The sequence below is a fragment of the Chlorocebus sabaeus genome, chromosome 8 (genome assembly GCF_047675955.1).
Source record: "Chlorocebus sabaeus isolate Y175 chromosome 8, mChlSab1.0.hap1, whole genome shotgun sequence".
NCBI lineage: Eukaryota > Metazoa > Chordata > Mammalia > Primates > Cercopithecidae > Chlorocebus > Chlorocebus sabaeus.
This window is the reverse complement of record NC_132911.1, coordinates 20405162-20423828: the sequence shown is the minus strand read 5'-3', so window position 1 is coordinate 20423828 and position 18667 is coordinate 20405162. Positions and strand designations below refer to the sequence as shown.

At 44.3% G+C, this 18667-nt stretch overlaps 1 pseudogene; it reads left to right on the top strand.

The window, feature by feature from the left end:
• The first annotated feature begins 6220 nt into the window (after positions 1-6220).
• LOC119618880 (sigma intracellular receptor 2 pseudogene) lies at positions 6221-6822 on the top strand (annotated as a pseudogene).
• The last annotated feature ends 11845 nt before the right edge of the window (positions 6823-18667 follow it).

Genomic DNA, 18667 nt, shown 5'->3' with positions numbered 1-18667 from the left:
CGGTCATAAATATTAACAGTCCTTATTATGAAGCCCCCTCACTGTGGCTGCTTCAGTCCAAGTTTACACAGTAAACAGTGCAGTTCGTTTATTTGATCGAGGGAGCATTCTTCAGACGAGCTAATAGCTCTGCTTCCCCATCCCCTGCTTCTCTGTTAGCTCAGCAGGCATAGCTCTGCAGGCAAGGGAGTCCGCTGCTGTGCGAGGCCAGCATCGGCTCTGTGTCAACCAGAGGCCGGGCCCTTAGGGACAGCAGGCCAGGAGGCACAGTGCTAGGGCCAGGGCCTCCTGCCCTGAGAGCTATGGGGCAGCTCTCCTGGGAAGCAGCAGCCTCCACAACTCCTCCGGGGCAGCCAATTATCAGCACTTACCCACTCTCGGTGGCTGAATCGTGTCTAAAGTATGAGCCGACATAGACACTGGGTCCTCTCGCTGGTTTAACGGCGAGTAGTGGAGAGAGAGGAGTTAAACACTAATGATATTTCAGCTTCTTGCTTTATTTTTTTCCAAAGCTGACCTCAGAGACTCTTCCATTCCACATCACCCCAGGATATCAAGAGAGCACTCCTCACTGTGAAGAGTGCACCTGCACAGGGGAAGGCTCGGGCCAGCGAGGGCTTGGCCAAAAAGTATAGCATCAGGGGCTCAGTTTCCAGATTTTCCCAGACTGATACTTGGGCAGAGCTGGCTGTGGACAGGAGAGAATTCAGATGCGCAGCTGCGGGGCAACCGCAGTGTCTGACTTTGGAAAATTAAAAGTTGAGATGTGCAATGTCAGCCATGAGGTAGGCAACAGGAAAAATGGGGGATGGGGTGGGGCAGTTCCACAGAGGCCTAGCTAGGGGAAGAAAGAGACACAAAAGCAGCCAAAACTACCCCACTACCCAGAAGGGTGGGTTTTGCCTGCTTTTTTTTTTTTTTTTTTTTTTTGAGACAGTGTCTTACTCTGTCATTTAGGCTGGAGGGCAGTGGCGCGATCTCAGCTCACTGCAACTTTCAACTCCCTGGTTTAAGCAATTCTTCTGCCTCAGTCTCCCAAGTAGCTGAGATTACAGGTACACACCACCATGCCTGGCTAATTTTTGTATTTTTAGTAGAGACAGAGTTTCATCATGTTGACCGGGTTGGTCTAGAACTCCTGACCTCAAATGATCTGCCCACTTTGGCCTTCCAAAGTGCTGAGATTACAGGCAGGAACCACTATGCCCAGCCTGCGTGCTTCCTTTGACTCCAAGGTAATTTTTTTTCTTGCTCCTTTCTTCTGTCAGTCCCTTTTTTCCCCAGCCTTCCCAACAGGAGCTGCTGTGTGTGTAGTTGGGGGAAGAGTCTGGAATGAGTCTGGTAGTTACTTTCCTTATATTGGGGTGCACTGTGGGCACCCACTGACAGACAATCCATGGGTTTGTCCTACCATGCTGCCTCTGCCTCAGCAGTCTTGCCTGGCACCTCAGCGTCTCACTGACATTGGCCAGTCCTACTTGGACCCCGGCTGACTTGCTTGGGGCCTGGTCACCATGCCTGGGTCCTATTCATGTGGCTAGAATCCTGCTCTCAGATAACTCCTATGCTCCAAACACACCTCCATCCACCTGCTATCTAGTGTCACCAGCTGACCCATCCTTCTCCCTGTGTCACTTGGATCCTGACAGCTACCTGGACTACTTCTGAATCCAACAGGGGCCCCAGATGCCATGCCCTGGCCTGCCTGGCACCTGCTCAGGAGACCAGGCAGGTTTCCCTAGGGTTGGTTCTAATTTTTTTCCCCATCCTCCATCTCCTGCTCAGCCTGCCTCCCACCTGAGCTGGTCTCATCTGCCGCACTTTTCTCCCTTGCCTTGTCAGAGACAAGGAAGGGCTCTACTGGACAGGCCCACATGTGGAGCCTGTATCTGGCTGCAAAATGCAAACCTGTGCTGGTCAGAGAGCTCATGGCACTGCGCAGCAGGGGGCGGTTCCATGGGGTACAAGGAGGGAGAAGCAGGCCAGACAGCCCTGAGGTCAAATCCTCTCCTTCTGCCCATTCTTTCACCCCGCCGAGCCTCATAAAATGGGCTTCATAATAGCAGGAAGCTCACTTTCACTCAGCACATAGTTGAGGATCTGTTATGAGCCAGGTGCTATTCCAGCTACCATGGATACGATGTGAAACACACCTAGAGCCCTGCCTCACCGAGCTTATTAAATGGTAGTCTTGGCCTGAGGATTACATGAAATGATGCATTCCAATACTTCAGTGAACATCCGTTGCTTTACGTTTGTGGGGCTCATGTTCCGATTTTCTGAGTGCTATTATGCCCAATTCCTCTTGTGCAAAAATCCACCTCCACGCTCATTATTATTGCTTGCAAAGTTGCCCACCCAACACCTATCTATCACCTGTCTATCACCTATCTATCTGACACCTGTCTGTCTATCTATCTATCTATCTATCTATCTATCTATCTATCTATCTATCCATCCATCCATCCATCCCTTGGTTGCAGATCTGGGCAGGGACTCACATACTTGACTCACCCTGGTCTTTGGCTGTGATGCTGGTCCAGGATAAAACACATGGTCCATGTCCAGCCTCTTGGAGTCCTTCCCCCAAGATCTTCATTCTGAAGCTGGGCTGACAACCTGTCCCCTTTTCTCTTTGTTCACCACTCCTAAAACCAGGGCCTCCAGAACTGTTGGTGGCTTCAGCTCTCCCTGCAAAGGAACCCAAAAGAATGAGCCCCAACCTGGACTCAGGTGTGAGGACAGATGCAGAGCCTGGAGGCTGCAATCCCTCCTGCCTTTTCAAGCTCTAGTTGAAGGATCAATGTTTATCTTTTTTGTTTCTGAGCTATTTTGAGTTAGTATTTCATTTGTAACAAGAAGGTGTTTGATGAACACAAGTGGTTTCACATAGTAAGCATTCAAAAGGTTCCTCTCCCTTAGGAAGGGTGAATGTGCCAAGGACAAAGTGGGATGGAAAAATATGAAAGATTTGGAAAGGGGGAGCTCTTTGAAGTTTCTAAGTAGCTGGGCTTGTGTAGCCTGCATTCCCTACTGTGGCTAGTCTTTAGTTAAATTTGACGGAAGCACCAGGACCTCATCAACTTGCTCATTTTTATGTATCTGTAGACATTGATGGTTTTATCTGTCTGTCTATCTATCTACCTACCTACCTACCTACCTACCTACCTACCTATCTAAACTGTCTCTCTGTCTGTCTATCTATCTACCTAATCTAATGTTCTTTTGAGAGTTTCACCAATTCCAGCTGAGCTGAGAGGGAAGGGGTTTTGTAATTCTTCAAGATTGCTCAAGAGAGTGAGAGCTGGGCACTAGTGTGCCTCTGTGAATTTGGTAGTAGTTACAGCCATGGGCTATCTGTAGGAGAGGAAAGGGAAGTTTCTGGGGCATAGAAAGAACTCAAAGGGAATGGAAACTGGACAGATGAAAAAAAAAAATTGTATGTTCCTTCCTACAAGTCCTACAAGTCTCTCATTCCTTTTTTTTTTTTTTTTTTCCTTTGTTCTTACTTTGTTTTTCTCTAACCTCACTTGGGTCCTTTTCTTCTCTGCCCACCACCTCCCAGGAGGATGTACCGGGGAACACATCAGGCTCCAGTAACCACCATTCTGAACAAACACCTGTTCTTATGAGTTAATGTTTCTCCACTTTTGCCTGCAGAAACCATTTCCATTGCAGGGAATTCTAACACTGGCTTTCAGCCTTGGGGTAGCCAGTAAATCAGTCACAGTGGCTCAGCATGTCAAAAAACAAGGAAAAGAGCAGAAAATCATGGATGCTCACTCAGAAGCCTCCAGCTCTCATGTCTCTGGATCTGCAGCCAAATCCGTGGAAGGAAAAGCCAAGGCCCTCACTCAGGGCAGAACCGTAGCCTTCCTCCCATTCCCATGCTTGAGCAATGAGTGAACATCATACTATTTCAATGGCCTGGGTCCTGTTGGTCAGGACTAGACTTGATGGTAATAAGAAAAGAATCCGGCTACAGCTCACAGGGACATGCTGATAAAACATCCATCCAGGAGGAAGCAGTGTGACCCGTAATCCCAGGGACTCTATGGTGGGGGAAGGGAAAGGAAGGTATGTCACCATCAAATGTCGAGTCACAGCCTCTCTGAGTTTCAACTCTTTGTCTGAAAAAAATGAAGACAATAGTATTCACTTCGAGGGATTCGAATTCAATAAAAGCAACCCATGTGAAAACACTCAACACAGTGCAGGTACTGAGTGTAAATTGAAACTGGATATGTCCTATTGACTCTGTAGGTATACACACACATGAGCTCACGAACACATACACCTTCTAGGTGTGACCTGGATTCAGTTCAGATATTCTCCAATCTCATTTTAGTTGCTAGAGAAACAGACAGCATGAGTTGCTCCTCAGATGATGGTGTGATTCACCCCTGCCCAAACACCAGTGGTCAGAGACAAGCTCAGGCTTGTTCACAGTAGCACCAGAGCTCAGGGAAGTGGACCCCACCCAGTCTGAAGCTTTCAGCATAGGAGCTGGAACAACATGAAGTCTTCTTTCCACTCTGAGTTGACTGGAAAGTCCAAACATGGCATATTGTCTTGTTCTTGAGGAATTTTTTTTTTTTTTTTCTGAGACAGAGTCTCGCTCTGTCTCCCAGGCTAGAGTGAAGTGACGTGATCTCGGCTCACTGCAAGCTCCACCTCCCGGGTTCACACCATTCTCCTGCCTCAGCCTCCTGAGTAGCTGGGACTACAGGCGCCCACCACCATGCCTGGCTAATTTTTTTGTATTTTTAGTAGAGACGGGGTTTCTCTGTGTTAGCCAGGATGGTCTCGATCTCCTGACCTCGTGATCTGCCCACCTCGGCCTCCCAAAGTGCTGGGATTACAGGCGTGAGCCACCGCGCCCAGCCAGTCTTGAGCATTTTGTTTCAGGTAAAGTGTTCCTGATACAGGGTAAACAGAAAGGACTACAAACAACAGCTTAATTCAAAATGCAATTGTGCTACACACAAAGCAGCAAGGGAGGTGAGGCTAGAAAGCAAGGTGATATAATAGTTTGCAACACATGGGATTTGAAGCGAAATCTGAGCTCAAACCCTACAATGCCACCAGAACCCAAGTGACCATACATATGCTTCAGTTTACTCATCTGCAAAATGAGAATGTCAATAACCCCTTGTCTATTTTATAAGGTTGAGGTGAGGATCAAGTGAGATAGCATCACTGAAATCACTTTGCAAAATATTATATAGCTAGTAGTTATGACAGTTGTTATAAATGTGGAATGTGCACAAGAGAGTTGGAAATCTCAAAAAGCTGACTTATTACCATAGTCAAACCATTTTCTCTTGAAAATCTCAGATATAAAAGGTTAGGTGCATAATGGCAGATATCTTGCCCACAGGAACCCATTTTCATGAAAGGATAAAACTTTGAAGGATTCCTTCTTTTCCACCGGTATTCTACAAATAAAGATAGGAAGGAAGGCAAGGCTGTCTTGCTGGCTTCTGGGGTGGAGGACGCTGGGCTGGAGTGATGCCTACAACTTTGATCCTGGTGGGAGTCAGGAGCCTCTGGTGAGGGTTGTATATTTCACCAAAAGTGACAGGGACCTTGTTAGACATTCTTGCATTGAGGAGCTTGATGGATTGAACTCCTGGGGAGAATGTGGCGGCCGTGATCTGACATAAAGATGATAAATAACGTTTTTTTTTCTTAAATGATTACTGAAAACTTTACAGCTAGCCAAAGCTGGCTTTCTCAAAGCCCCTGGAGGAGAGATTTTATAAAGTGTCATTTAATTAACAAGGAGGTTATTGATTGCTGTCATGCATGGAGTACTGCACAAGCACCAGGTGAGAAAAAGGGGTGGAGGACCACAGGCACAGAGATGAAGGCAGGGGTGGGCCTGGGCTTGGACTGCAGCCTGGATAAAAACCAGGCCCCTGGAAACACTCTAGAATGCCAGTTAGGGCCAAAGCAGTCACTGTTTACCAGAGATGGTTAGAAGTGAAAGAGATGTTCTTATTTATAGACTGATTTAGAAAATTCACTGTCATTTTGAGATAAAAAGAGAGGCAGTGTGCTGTGATGGGAGGTTTTCCTGGCTAAAAATTAAAAGACAAGAACCCTCTAGTAACCTACGGTGCAGGCTAAAGAGACGCTTAACTTCTTGGGTTTTAGCATCTTCATCTCTAAAACGATAGAACTGGACTAAATGATCTCCAGGATTCCAACTCAAATATGAGGGGTTCTCAAAAACTTCATGGAAAATGTGTATTAAGAAAACACTGACTCTTCTCACATTGGAAGGTCCAGGCCTGACCGACAGACAATGCCACGGCATGGAGTCGCTGCTGGGCCTCTTCTTCCTCACCCACGTCCCCATCACCCTGTTCATGGCCCTGCAGGTGGTGCTGCTGCACGAGCTCTACCCAGTAGAGTTTAGAAACCTCCTGAAGTGGTATGCTAAGGAGTTCAAAGACACGCTGCTATGGGAGCCATCAGCCTGGTTTAAGTCCTTTCTATTTTACAAGCTTGTGTTTCAGCTGCCTTTCTTTCCCATTGCAACCCATGCCTTCCTCAAAGGAAGCTACAAGTGGATTTGAACCCCTGCAAATCATCTACTCAGTTCCCACCATGACGACTTTAATTCCAATACTCTCCACATTTCTGTTTGAGGATTTCTCCAAAGCCAGTGGTTTCAAAGGACAAAGACCTGAGACTCTGCATGAACGGTTAAGCCCTGTATCTGTCTATGCCCTCTACTTACTCATACCATTTGTCGTTTTAATGTTCATGTTGCAGAGCCCCTACAAGTATGAGGAGAAAAGAAAAAAAAAATGAGAGAAACAACCACTGGCCCAGGGTAAGAGATGCCTGCAGGGAGGTTGTTTGTTGGATACAATACAAGGAACACTGCTCAGAACCCACATCCTCAGCAACATTTGAAACACTGGCAGTAATGAGTAAGAGCAAGATGGTGTCAGAAACCACATCAAACCCTCACCTTCTTCTTCTTCTTCTTCTTCTTTTTTTTAAGACTGTCTCACTCTGTTGCCAAGACTGGAGTGAAGGGCAGTGGCATGATCTTGGCTCAGTGCAACCTCTGCCTCCTGGGCTCAAACAATCTTCCCTAGCCTCCCAAGTAGCTGGGACTACAGGCGTGCACCACCATGTATGGCTAATTTTTTTTCAGTTTTTGTTTTTGTTTTGTGGAGACGGGATTTCACCATGTTGCCCAGGTTGGTCTCAAACACCTAGGCTCAAGTGACCCACCCACCTCAGTCTTCCTAAATGCTGGGATTACAGACGCTAATCCCTGGGCCCAGCCCAAACCTTCACCTTCTAAGGGCACTGGGATGAACGGACTGACCGACTTCAGAATGGGCAAAGAGGTGTGGGCTAGGTTATAGGGAAGAGGTACCAAATACCTATGTGCCGAAGTTCCACTGCAACATTACTAAAAGCAGGACAAAACCAGAAACTGCTAAAGAACTTGGCCTGCTTGACAAGTTCATGAGTCACCTGACCCACAGCAAATAGGCTTATTATGACTAAACCCTCCACTCCCGGTTCTCTAGAGTATATATCATCTATTAGCAAAATGAACACTGGGATGTCTTGGGCCATTTTAAAATGTCAAATTTTGCCTCTTTCATATTAATTCAAAACTATATCATGTTTTCTTGTCTGCACCTCTAACCCAAGGAGAAAAGACAAAATACTATGCAAAGGAAGTTTAAACTTAGTTTTCCTTAAGGTTCAACCCTACAATGACTTTCAGTCAGAAATGGGTTAAACTGGAAAATGTTTTTGTGTCTGTTGCAAACAGATCATCGTAGAAGAATACTTTTTTTTTTTTTTTTTAAATTAAAGTTACTTTGCTGGCCAGGCACAGTGGCTCACGCCTGTAATCCCAGCACTTTGGGAGGCCAAGGTGGGTGGATCACCTATGTCAGGAGTTCAAGACCAGCCTGACCAACATGGTGAAACCCTGTTCCTACTAAAAAATATAAAAATTAGCCGGGCATGATGGCAGGTGCCTGTAATCCCAGCTACTCGGGAAGCTGAGGTAGGAGAATCACTTGAACCCAGGAGGCAGAGGTTGCAGTGACGTGAGATCATGCCATTGCACTCCAGCCTGGGTGACAGAGCAAGACTCCATCTCAAAAAAAAAAAAAAATTACTTTGTTTATTCTATTTCTAAATCTTAGTCTTCCTCATTTTTAGAGGCTACCTGACATAAGTCCCTTTATCTGAAGTCTAGCATCTCAAGCCTCATCTGGAATTATGCTCCCTAGTGGCTAACTTCGTTCTTCTAATACAGTTCAATCATTCCCATCTTGTTCTAAGAAGGGAAGGTGGCAGCTGCCAGGCATAACATAGCCACTGTGTACATATAGGGTGTCTTCACGTTGGTGCTTGGCATTCCATCAGCTTTCTCTAAGTTTGTACTCAAGTCTGACCTTAAAATGATGTTAGACGATAGTTTAACATTTGAACAGTTTAACATTTAAATAGTTTAACATTTAAACATCCCGGTCAGTTTCCTCTATTTTCACCCATTTTGCTCACAAGCCATATTGGTCTGACTCACATGTCTAATCCAAATAAAGGTAGCTGCTGACCACTTAAAAAAAAAATACACACACACACCATGCATGGATTTAAAAAAAATTTGTGCACCCAAACTCATACTAATTTGTTATAATGTGTCTGAACAGGATCAAGTTTGAGGTACCAAGGAGGAGAAAATATCAGTTTGTAAAGAATCTCTATCAGAGCAACATGAATTTTGCTAAAATTGAAGCAAGAATGAACCTCAAATTTATGGTGAAGCTTGAGTAAAAGAATAGTGAAATCACTGATGCTTTATGAAAAGTTTCTGGGGGCATATCTCAAAAGAAATCAGCAGTTTACAAATGGGTAACTCATTTTAAGAAGAGATGATGTTGAAGATTTTAAGCCCACAGCAGCAGACCATCCTCATTGATTTGTGAGGAAAATATTCATCTTATTCATGCCCTAATTAAAGAAGACCAATGATTAACAGCACAAACAATAGCCAACACCATAGACACCTCCGTTGGTTCAGCTTACACAATTCTGATTGGAAAATTAAGGTTGAGCAAGCTTTTCACTTGATGAGTGCCCAGTCAGTTGCCAACAAGAGCAGAACTTTCAATGGAAATTTTAAACAAGTGGGATCAAGACTGTGAAGCATTTCTTCAAAGAATTGTGACAGGGGATAAAACATGGCTGTACCAGTACCATCCTGAAAAGAAAGCACAATCAAAGCAATGGCTACCAAGAGGTGGAATGGTCCAGTCAAAGCAAAAGTGGACCAGTTTCTTGGGATACTCAGGCACTTTGCTCATTGACTTTCTGGAGGGACAAAGAATAATAACATCTGCTTAGAAAGCGAGTGCTTTGAAAAAGTTAGCCAAAGCTTTCACAGAAAACCCCCAGGGAAGCTCCACCAGAGAGTCCTTCTCCACTGTAACAATGCTTCCACTGATTCCTTTCATCAAATAAAGGCAATTTTGTGAGTGCTTTGATGGGAAATCATTAGTCATCTTCCTTATAGTCCTGATTTGGCTCTTTATGACTTCATTTTGTTTCCTAAAATTAGAAGATGTAAAGCATACTAGGTTTTCTTAATAATGTAAAATAATTATATTATTATAGTTACATTGTTAATAATTAATAATGTAAAAAAGACTGCACTGACATGATTAAATTCCCAGGAGCCTCAATTCTCTAGAAATGGGCTAAATAACTGATCTCATCGCTTACAAAAAAAAGAGTCTTGAACTTGATAGAGATTGTGTTGAAAAATAGTTTATATTTTCAGTTTTGTCTTTTAATTCCACTTTTCTACAAACTTTTTAAAGTTCCCTCATATTCTATTTTATTCTGAATTGCTCACAAGGGAATGGGATAAGGCAAAAAAAAAAAAAAAAAAAAAAAAAAAAAAAATCCCATTTTGTCTATGGCTTTCTCTGGCTGAGTTCCTCAAAGAGAGAACACAGATAAATGCTAGTGTGAGTTCAACCATAACAATTATAGAGAAAAGAATAGAGCTGAACTCAAAATAGGCATCAGGGGGATATACTGACATTGGCAAACCTTAAGTTCTGTGTTCTAAAGTTTGGGGGCCCATCTTTTCATTGAGCTGGTGAGCATCTCCTGTTATGGAAATCGAATTTGTGGCTTCCTGATCCTAGTGACATTAAACATTCTCTGACCAAGAACACTAGGTTATACCAGATATCTCTCATCCTGGTTGGTGAGGCATTGCACAGAATGACTTCAGGAGCTTCAAGCTGAAAGATGAAACAACTTGGTATTTAAGATAAATGGGATTGGGTTTGAATCTTGGCTTTGCAACTTATTAGCTGTACAATTTTAAGCAAGTTGGTGTCTCTCAGCTTAATGATACTAATGCATATCTGCATGGGTTGCCATAAGGATTTAGAAGAATGATGTACGTAATAGTACAGTGTCTGGAAGAGAGTAGATTCAGTAAAATATTGCTTTTCCTTCTCTTTCCCTGCTTTCTTGCTATTTTTAAAACTGTAGAAAACAGGTTATCCACCTGGTGAATGATGCCAAGGCAGCAGAGAACAGTACACTGATGGATAACCTCATGGTACTTGTAAGATCTCAGTCAGCAGCATTAATGACTAAAATAAACCTACTTGGTTTTAACAGCAATTAATGCATGGTTCATATTTGGCATCAGATTCAGAAGACTTGAAGCGAACAACACTTTTCAACAAAAAAAAACCTTAGGTTTCGGTGGACCACAAGCTCAGCATGGGCCAACAGTGTGATGAGGCTGCTCAAAAAAGTAACTGGAACTTTTACTAATGAGTAGTAATTTATGGATCAAGGGAATGTAAGCATATCATTGATTTCTGGTAGATTGTAGCCAATTCTAGATGTCACGCACATTTAGGTACCACACTGGTAAAAATGAAGTTTCCTAAGAGGGTAGCATCACAGCATTCAGCACATCATAGGTGTTGAAAAATCGTTATGGGATCCAAAAATATTGAGATTGGAGTACCATAATAGCCATGCCCTTTGCTAGTTCATATGTAGCCTTTGTGCAAAAAGAGAAAAGCTGCTCTCCACAAGTAGGGGAAGCCTCACATCAGGTTTTCCACTCACACTACTCTGCACAGCCATATTCCCTTGTTCAGTGCACAACTTACACAATTGTATGTGGCAACCCTGATGATAGCAAGACTTGAATTCTTGATGAGCTGCCTTGTGGAAGATGGTGTAGAATTTTTCTGTGTATCCATGCAGAGCAGAACCTGGGCGACTGGTGGGAAGGAGTTATAGAGAGACAGTGTTAGGCCTAAGAGAATTCCCTAATGATGATAGGCTAATGACTGTTGTAACTCCAGTGGAGGCCTGAACAAATCAAAAGAAAGAGTATGTCGATCTGAAGAAAATTAGTCACAGAGAAACCAGATCCCTTAAATCTAGCAGTGGCACTGCCAGTTCCGCGAATGGGACAAAGGATTCTAGGCCAACAGAGTATCCCCTCCCAATGGCAAGGCCATCCTAACGTGGAAATGGGTGCCAGGAGCTGAGTTCAATAGAGTCTTTGTATTCCCTGGGGCACTGGCCTGATTAAGCTTAACAGGTGACAGTGATCAGATTGCAGTTGCCTGAGCCACTGAGTGGACCATCCTGTTGATGAACTTCTCTCCTCTGGTTCTAAGCTCTCAAGACATTTTTATTTTGATTTGACTCCACACACAGGTTTACTAACAGGTGCAGTTTCTGGAACGACTATATTTCTGGCTGTAAATGAATACAATTACAGTCACATTGTAATTTGCTGTCCCCTGAAACGTGACTTCGTACTACTGTAAGTCAATCATTTGGGATTCTTGTTACAGATATCAGCTTATTGGATGCAACTGCTTTTCAAATGAGGGTGATGTGAAGCCTATGGCATATTAGAAAGAATCCTCCTTCCACGGGTCACGCCTGACTCGCTCACTCTGTGATAGGAAATGGGCCACACGTGCTGGTTCAGGGGGACAGGGATGAGGACAACACTGTGCACGCTGGGCAAAGGGACTGCATCTGAAAGGCCTTGTCTTCCGAAGCTGGCTGCTGTTTTTCCTCTTTGCAATCTTCTGTTGTTACCCTGGGAACCGCTAACAAGTCAGTAATGGGATCCTGCACTGACTACAGTTAAGGCCTCTGTTAAGGCATCCTCTCTTGACTTCAAATTTCATTCGATTCCTCCTTTTCCTTCGCAATGAATTTCAGTTCTACTCTCAGACACACGCCCAGGCACTTTATCCTTCAGTCAGTGCTTATTAGGTCACATTGGAGAAAGAGAAAGTGTCCAGACCTGTAGGCCTCCTGACTTCCAGGTAGAAGGTGGCTGTTTCCCCCTATTCTCCAAAACACAACTGAGTCTACATAGCAGCCCCAAGAAGATTCCACTTCAACCCCTTGCGGAAACGCTGCAAAGACTCAGCCAATATGTGAATCCCAGTGGTAAATGCTAGGGGCTTATGGATTTCCTGGATAAACCTGCTTCCAGTTTCATCACTGTGTTTACTTCCTGGCAGCCTAAGAGCAGCAGGAGTAGGCAAAGAGTGCGGTTGCAAATAAGAGTCGGAAAGAGCAGGATGCAGCCCTGAACTGGAAAGGAGGGCTTATCACCTCCTCTTGCTTCAGGATTGAACAGAAGAACCCAGCCAGTGGTACTTACAACAGATTTATTCATGATAAAACATCAGTGCCTATATTGTGAAGATGCTAAACCTTTACAAGGAAGAAAAATATTTGCTGTGTGAGCTGAAATAGAAAAATATCCTCTCTGAGTTGGTGGCAGGGAATGATCATGGTTCTGGACTTCGCTGATAAGAACTGAGGCAGTTTCAGTGATGTGAGAGTCCTTGACTCTGGAAAAATCACAAGTGCCCCTTGGGCTATGGAACGCTGACCCTGGGCTCCAGAACAGTTTGTGGCTATGGAACCGGTGAAGGAGGTGCCAAGAGGAGAACTTTCATGGGTGTCCACCAAAGCAGGTAAGATTCTGGTGCACATCACTCGGGGTCATTGCAGCTACTTTACAGTAAGATCCCAAAGAGTGTTCTGGCAACAGAACAATGCCTGTCTAGGTGAGGACCCATGGCCCATCCTCAGGAGTCAGTAGAAAAAGACACTTGGAGCAAGGCACTTTTCAGAGTCTCTACTATTTGGATGACCACAGCTTGATGAACAGGTAGGCATAATAAGATAACTAGCTAGGAAAGAGAGTTCTGGGGGCTCAGTAGCCTCTTCACACCAGTGCATTTCTGTGTATTCCAGATTTAAAATACTTCGTAAATAGTTGATTGTCAGGAAAGGAAGGGAATTCCTTGGAGGCCAGAAGTTGAAAAGAAAGAGTGAAGGTATGTGTGCCCTGGCATTGGCCTTTCCTCCGGCAGATCCCTGCTGTCCCAGAGCGTCTATTTCACTTTTCTATTTTTATTTATTTATTTATTTATTTATTTTGAGACAAGAGTCCCACTCTGTTACCCAGACTGGAATGCAGTGGTATGGTCTCCACTCATTGCAACCTCTGCCTCCCAGGTTCAAGCAATTCTCCTACCTCAGCCTCTGAGTAGCTGGGATTACTGGCATGTGCCACAACAGCCGACTAATCTTTGTATTTTTAGTAGAGACAGGGGTTTCACCATGTTGGCCAGGCTGGTCTTGAACTCCCAACCTCTGGTGATCTGCCCACCTCGGCCTCCCAAAGTGCCAGGATTACAGGTGTGAGCCACCGTGCCCAGCCTCAGAGCATCCATTTTAATAGGCACTGGAGCACCAGGGGACAGGAGACAAAGACTAGGGCCTGAGCATGGTGGGAGGTTCAATAGGCAACCCCTCATAAAGCCAGGACCCTCAAAAGACACTCAATCAGCAGGGATGTCAGGTATCTATGGCTACAGCACTACTGTGTGGGAAACAACCACAGCTCCTCAGTGACATGCAAGACTAACTGCTCCTTACTCACACATCTAGCCAAGCAACCAGGCAGTTCAGCTGATCATGGCTGGGCTCACCTGCACCTGTGCCCGTCATCTGGCCATCCACATGAACACTGATGGCTGATGGATGAAATGATGGGATGACTCTGCTCAGCTCCATGTTTCTTTCAGCCTCTGCCTGAAACTGGGGACAGGTCCCTCTCAGGACAGTGGCAGAGGTCAAGAACAGTGACTGGAGATGCCCTTGCTCTTCTTCAAGTCTCTGTTTGTACCACAGCAAGAGACATTCTATTGTTTAAAGAAAGTCACACAGCTGGAATGAACACCAGAGGGGGAGGTCACTACAAAGTTCCAGGGCATAGGATATGTATATGGAAAGGTGTGAGGGGTTGATGAGCACCCCTCAAAATTCATGTTCTCCAGCAACCTCAGAACAGAACCTTATGTGGACACAGGATCTTTGCAGATATAATTAGTGAGGGGTTGCAAGGTGATATTATTGGGGAAAGGAGAGGCTAACGCCGATGACTGGTGTCCCTATAATAAGAGAAGAGGCTTCAGACAGACACATAGGGAAAAAGATGAGGCAGAGGTAAGAGTGATGAAGTCACAAGCCTAAGGATGCCGAGAGCCACCAGAAGAGGCATCCACTGGAAGAGGCAAGGAAGGGTTCTCCCCTGAGCCTTCGGAGGGACCACAGCTCTCCCAATGCCTCGATTCAGACTCCCAGCCTCCAGAACTGTAAGAAAATACATTTCTGTTGTTTTCACCCACCAGCTATGTGATAATTTGTTGCCACAGTTCTGGGAAAAGTAATTCAGTAAGGATGAAGAACTGGGGCCCTGAATACAATCAATTGGCCACAGAGGGTAAACTTCAAAAATATAAATTTGCTAAGCAGAAACAATGGTGGGGATCAGGGGCTTTCCTGGCCTTGTATTTGGCTAGAACAAAAAACAAAATTTCCTCAGAGAATTTTCAACTACCAACTTGCCTTCCTACGAGTTAAGGGCTGAAATTCATGCAAACTCTGTGCACTATAACCCCCTCCACCCCACCAAAGAAACCCCACAAAATCCAAACTCAACGTTTAATTAAGTGGCCACAAATGAGAAACACCCCAGATGTCTCCCAGAAGCAAAGGAAAATTCTCTCTAGAGGGATGTATGGCCACAAAGAATCCCTACATGTACATTCTAAAGAACATACTTTCCCAACAGAAAAACACTCATTTGGCAAGACAACAAGAATCAGCAGAAAAATTCAAACTGCAGTGTCAGACAAGTGAAGAATATAGTTATAACAAACAGAAATATACAATTTGAATTTTGTTATGAACTGAATGTGTCCCCCAAAATTCGTATCTTGAAGGCAGACCTACTAGTCCTTCAGAATATGACTGCATTTGGAGTCATATTAAAATATGACTGTACTTGTTTTTTGTTGTTGCTTTTTGAGACAGAGTTTTGCTCTTGTAACCCAGGCTGGAATGCAATGGCATGATCTCGGCTCACTGCAACCTCCACCTCTCAGGTTCAAGTGATTCTCCTGCCTCAGCCTCCCAAATAGCTGGGATTACAGATACCCGCCACCATGCCCAGCTAATTTTTGTATTTTTAGTAGAGATGGAGTTTCACCATGTTGGCCAGATTGTTCTCAAACTCTTGACCTGAGGTGAGCCGCCCACCTCGGCTTCCCAAAGTGCTGGGATTACAGGCATGAGCTACCACACCTGGCCAAAATATGACTGTATTTGGAGTCATCATTAAAGAGATGATCAATGTAAAATGAGGCTGTCACGGTGGACTTTAATCCAATCTGACTGGTGTCTCTATAAGAAGAGAAAATGTGGAGTCACACAGACCCAGGGGATGCATGTGCACCAAGAAAAGACTGTATGAGGACACAGAGAGCCTATGACCATCTGCAAGCTGAGGAGAGAGAATTCAAGAGAAACCAACCCTGCCTCCGCCTTGATCTTGAACTTCCAGCCTCCAGAACTCTGAGAAAATAAATGTCTAATATTTAAGTCCACAGTCTGTTGTATTTTGTTATGGCAGCCCTGGGAAACCAGTAACAACATGTTTAAATAAATAAAAGTGGGTTTTGCAGGTGTGACTTATTAAGCAAGATATTATTAAAATAAAATCAACCCCTCATTTTTACTAGAACCAAAAAATTCTGAAAATTAAAACCATCCTAATTAGAAACAAAATAAATAGCAGATTTCACTTAATCATAAACTTGGAGCTAGATCTAAAGAATACCAGAATATAGCACAGAGAGACAGAGAGATAAAAAATAGAAAAGACTTCGTGATATGAAGGTAGAATGAGGAAGTCTAACATGCATATGGTGAGAGTCATAGGGGAAGAGATGAGAAAGGATGAGGGATCTATAATTAATCATCCCTGGTTGAGAGGGTGGCCCATCTCTCCTGGAGGTTGCTAGAGCAGGCACGACACAGGTGGCAATGTTTGATATAGACCTGCTTCGTGACAAAGAAAGGACAGTAATGGAAGCAGAGGAAAAATATACCTAAAGATACAGAGACTTGAGAAAGCAGGGTATCTCCCAGGTGCGAGGAGTCGTGACAGTACTGTAGGGTGTGTGGGCATGTGGCACCTTTGTGGCCATCTGGGAACCAGGGATTTGGAGGCAGGCAGTGGCAAGTGGTCAGATGAAAGGACTTTTTCTACCACCTATGAGACTCAGGCTGTGTCCTGTAGGTGATGGGAAGTCAATGGACATCTCTAAGCAAGGAAGTGACATGATCAGCTTTGCATTTAGGAAGATAAAGCACCTAGAAGAAACCCAATAAGTGCTTGTGGTGTGATCAATGTAGGTTGCTGATACTGATCCCTTTGTTCTTGGAAGGCTGTGGCTAGGATAACCAAAAGGCCTTCTTGATCCATCTTCTTCTGCAGAGAGAGGATTCCTGAGGGAATCTCTGCCTTTGAGCACACTGGGTTCAGGCTGGCAAATTAAAAGCGATGACCTCAGGTGCTCTGGGGCTGCAAGGCACCTTTGTAAGACATTGCTCAATTCTTCCCAAGCTTTCCTTCCAAGAGAGGAGCTTGGACTAGAGAAACTCTCTTTCCTCCACCTAATGCCAGGCTCTGCCTGACTTGACTTTAGGATCACACTATCCAATTCCAGGCCAGGCGCGAAATGGCTCTCAGAAACCCTTGCTTATTCTCATTCTTCCAGGCAATTCTGGGCTCTTCTGGTTTGGTAATTTCCTCTCCTATTACTTGGCCTTTTGTTGGTGAAGTGGAGTTGATAGGTGGACAGAACTCATATTTACTGAGTATGTGCAACTTGCCAGAGCTGTCAGAAGTCTCCAATGTGCATCACCCCAACTGCTCACCTGGCAGCCTCAGAGTGTTCACATTATTATTCTCATTTTATGAAAAAGGTTGAGCCATTTGCTTATATTCCCGGCTGTAGGAAAGAGGAAGTCTGGGATTCCAACTCAAGTGAGCCAGTCTCAATTGCTCCCCACTGCTCCAGCCAGCCACCTTTCTGGGCTCAGCTCTTCAGTAGCACCTAAAAAGCTAGTTATCACTCGCAAAATTGCACATCGTGGGCAAGCTTCATTCCCCACAAGCTGCCTTCTTCCATCTTTCTGTCTGGTTAAAAGTGTGTCCATGTCACCATCTCTCCCACACGTAGACACATTTGTGATGGATTCATCTTGCCTTTTACCTTTCAATCACTAGAATTTATAATTTACTTCTATAACTGATCTTCATTGCTTATTCAATGCCATATCATTATTGTGGGGGACCTGGTAACTGACACAAGCAAACAGCCCTGTGCGTCAGATCAGAACACTGTTGTGTTCTGCCTGGTTAAGCACACATGTGGCCTTGACTGATTCCAAATCCAGCCCCAGATGTTCATTCCCTGGAGAGCAGTTTTCTGTAACTGCTCTTGCACCAAAGCTGCATTATTTGACTCTGATATTTTTACAAGTGAATAATTTGAACATCTTCTAGGTGCAATGTCTGGCTGAAATTATCTCCAGATATAGACTCCAAAACAGAGAGTCCTCCTCTAAAAATGAGCTGACAACAGGTGCCCACTTCTGTTGTGTCGTGTCTGAAAACAGCATTTGTGTGAATACCACCGACCTTCCGAATCTGAGCCTCTGGGAGCAGTAGCCACCAATCTAAATGTGAACCCGACCCCTGGTCCTTCTTATTTAACCAGCCTAATGTTTAGGAAACACTTGGCAGCAGAAACAAAAGACAAAAGAAGAAAAAGGATGGAGGAAGGGAGGGTACAAACATATAGTTAATAGAAGAAATAAGTTCTAGTGTTCGACAGCACAGTAGGGTGATGACAGTTAATAATAATTTATTGTGTATTTCAAGATACACAAGAAGAGAGGATTTGACATGTTCTAACACAAAGAAATAACAAATGTTTGAGGTGATGAGCATCCTATTTACCCTGATGTGATCCTTACACATTGCATGCATATATCGAAATATCATATGTACCTCATAACAGCATACAATTATGCATCACTAAAAATAATGCAATTTTTTAAATCAAATTTTTTTAAAAACTGAAAACAAGGAAGAATGGAAGGAAGGAAAGAAGGAGGGGAGGCAGAGGAGAAAGAGGAACTCGGTTCAAGCCATCAGATCATCCCAAGCCTTGCT